Raw genomic sequence first — 3,199 nt, 5'->3', positions numbered from 1 at the left:
GCTGAGGAATTCTGGGAGTTGAAGTCCACCAGTCATAAAAGGGCCAAGTTTGAAGACCCCTGTCTTAAACCATCCTGGCTGAGGAATTCTGGGAGTTGAAGTCCACCAGTCATAAAAGGGCCAAGTTTGAAGACCCCTGTCTTAAACCATCCTGGCTGAGGAATTCTGGGAGTTGAAGTCCATCAGTCATGAAAGGGCCAAGTTTGAAGACCCCTGTCTTAAACCATCCTGGCTGAGGAATTCTGGGAGTTGAAGTCCACCAGTCATAAAAGGGCCAAGTTTGAAGACCCCTGTCTTAAAGCATCCTGGCTGAGGAATTCTGGGAGTTGAAGTCCACCAGTCATGAAAGGGCCAAGTTCGAAGACCCCTCCCAGAATTCCTCAGCCAGGCACGCTGGCTGAGGAATTCTGGGAGTTGAAGTCCACCAGTCATGAAAGGGCCAAGTTCGAAGACCCCTCCCAGAATTCCTCAGCCAGGCACGCTGTCTGAGGAATTCTGGGAGTTGAAGTTCACCAGTCATCAAAGGGCCAAGTTTGAAGACCCCTTGTCCTAGAGTGACTGACTGGTAACAGGAGGGAAAAGCAAATTTTTCTCCAACTAATTGGATAAATGGCCTATTAATATACAGTCCTCCAGTTACGACATTCAGAAATTCAGCTCAACACATAGGTGGCTAAGGGAAAACATTGGTTAAGTAAGTCTGTCCCGTTTTACGACTTTGCTCGCAGCTGTGGTTGAAGCAAATCATTGCCTTTTTTAAGGGAGTAACAGGAAAGTTAAGTGACTTTGGATTTCCCCCCATTGACTTTGCTCGTCAGAAGTTCACAAAAGGGGGTCACGTGGATACTGGGACCCTGCAACTGTCATAAATACAAGTCAGTTGCCAAGTGTCTGCATTTTGATCATGTGACTGTGGAGATGCTTCAACGGTCATGTGAAAAGCCACTTTTTTCAGTGTGGTCACTAAATGAACTATTATAAGTCAAGGTCTACCTGTGTAGAACACTAATTCTATTCTTGTAAACCAACCTATTTCTAACCTGCAACTTACAACTTCTTGAATTCCTTATACCGTCATAAAATTGACTACATATTTCCATCATAGGTGTATCACAGTATTTATAGATAGCCCGGAATTTACAACTACAATTTAGCGCAAAATTTCTGTTGCTAAGAGGGACGGTTGTTTAGTGAGTTTTGCCCTTCCTTTCTTGCTACAGTTATTAAGCCAATCACTGCAGTTGTTAAGTTTGGCTGGATCTCATCTCTGTTACTAAACCTTAGTAAAGATCAGGGCCAAGAATGATGGAGACTTTTGAGTCTGTTCGCATCTCTGGGCAAAAAATAACCAAGTGCCAATTGAATTTTTATTGAAACTTCCTCAAAAGGTGACTGAAGGTCACCTTGTAGTGTAATGATTGAAAAAGAGAGCTGGAAACTGCTAGACCTGAAACACGAGACAAGAGGAAATCATAATTCATTCCAACTTCCTGCTAACCATCTATCATGCATACGCCAGCCTTCCTTCTTTGTGTCACAGTTTGACGTATATATTTGCAGTTTCTTTCTCCTCAGAGATAGGGGAAAAGCATTTATGTATTACTTGGCACTGGCTTGTTATTGATCTTCAAATTTCTACAAAGCAAACAATAAAATTAGAAGTTTGGGCATTGTGCAAACTGTTTCCTTGGGTAAGAGAAAATTTATTTAGGAGAGCTTCTCTACAAAGGATATTGCAGAATAGAATAAGAGTAGAGTAGAATAGAATAGAATTTAGGAATTAGAAATAGAATGGAATGGAATAGAATAGAATAGAATAGAGAGTAGAGTAGAACAGAACAGAACAGAACAGAACAGAATAGAATAGAATAGAATAGAATAGAATAGTTGGAAGGGACCTTGGAGATCTTCTAGTCCAACCCTGTGGTCAGGCAGGAAACCCTATACCATTTCAGACAAATGGCTGTCCAGTCTCTTCTTAAAAACGTCCAGTGTTGGAGCATGCACCACTTCTGGAGGCAGGTTGTTCCGCTGATTAATTGTTTTCACTGTCAGGAAGTTTCTCCTTAGTTCTAGGTTGCTTCTCTCCTTGGTTAGTTTCCATCCGTTGCTTCTTGTCCTGCCTTCAGGTGCTTTGGAGAACAGCTTGACTCCCTCTTCTTTGGGGCAGCCCCTGAGATACTGGAACTCTGCTCTCATGTCACCCCTAGTCCTTCTTGTATATGTATTAAGCATATTGATCGTAATTAGCGATAGCATAATCCAATTTTGTTTCTCAGCCCTAGTGAATTAACTTACTCCAAGTAAACAGGGGGGGTTTCTAGACTCTTAACTGCTCCATTCCTTTTGGGAGCATGGGATGTTGTGACCCATGTAGGGAAGTGACGGGGGGCTTGCATTACTAGGCTCCAGGAATACTGTTGCCAAAGTTTACTATAATTGTAAACTACAGAACTACATGAGCTCAGTTGAGGTTGTAAGTCAAGGACTTCTTGTTTAAGGTAACAAAACGTTCGGAAAACCATCCCATAAGCTCGGGGAACGGACCTCCACCCCCACATTTATATACCTTTGATTTGAGTGCACTCCCACCCATTTTAGCTCATCGTTTCTTTCCAGTCTACTAATTTTTTGCAGATGGAATGTTCTGTTTCTTGAATTGTTCTGAAATAGTTTGATGTAGTATGGGTAGGTGAGACAATCCCTGTGTCTGTCTTTGGGGATTTTAATCGACATACTAACATTTCTACTCATCTTTTTGAAGTTCAACGCCGTTGAAAGATGCACAGATGTACCCCTTTCCACTTTTTTTTTTTTTTTTGCAAAGCATCCCGGTTTGCTGTGAAATAAGTTAAAACCGACCCAAAGTCAATGGCACCCACTATTCTGTATTCCACTGGATTTACGACGGAGTGTATTTCTGTAAACAATGAACCAATTCAAAGTGCCGTTTTTGTCTATTTTATTGCTTGCAAGAATTAAAAAGACGATGCGGCTTTGTTCAAAGGATTTTTTTAAAAAAAAGATCAGAACCTTTGACGCATAAGAGCCTTCAAATAAATTCATGTGATGGATCAATTCCTTCCTATGGATAAGTGCTCAATATGTTTTTCACTGTTCCAAAATTTAATAATATTATCCATGTGATGTTAAGATTTGGCCTACTCTGAGACTTGGCTTCCAAACAGCGATCCTATTC

Source organism: Protobothrops mucrosquamatus, unplaced genomic scaffold (genome assembly GCF_001527695.2).
Source record: "Protobothrops mucrosquamatus isolate PMUCROS unplaced genomic scaffold, P.Mucros_1.0 scaffold4259, whole genome shotgun sequence".
In the NCBI taxonomy this organism is placed as follows: domain Eukaryota; kingdom Metazoa; phylum Chordata; class Lepidosauria; order Squamata; family Viperidae; genus Protobothrops; species Protobothrops mucrosquamatus.
This window is presented reverse-complemented; position numbering follows the sequence as displayed.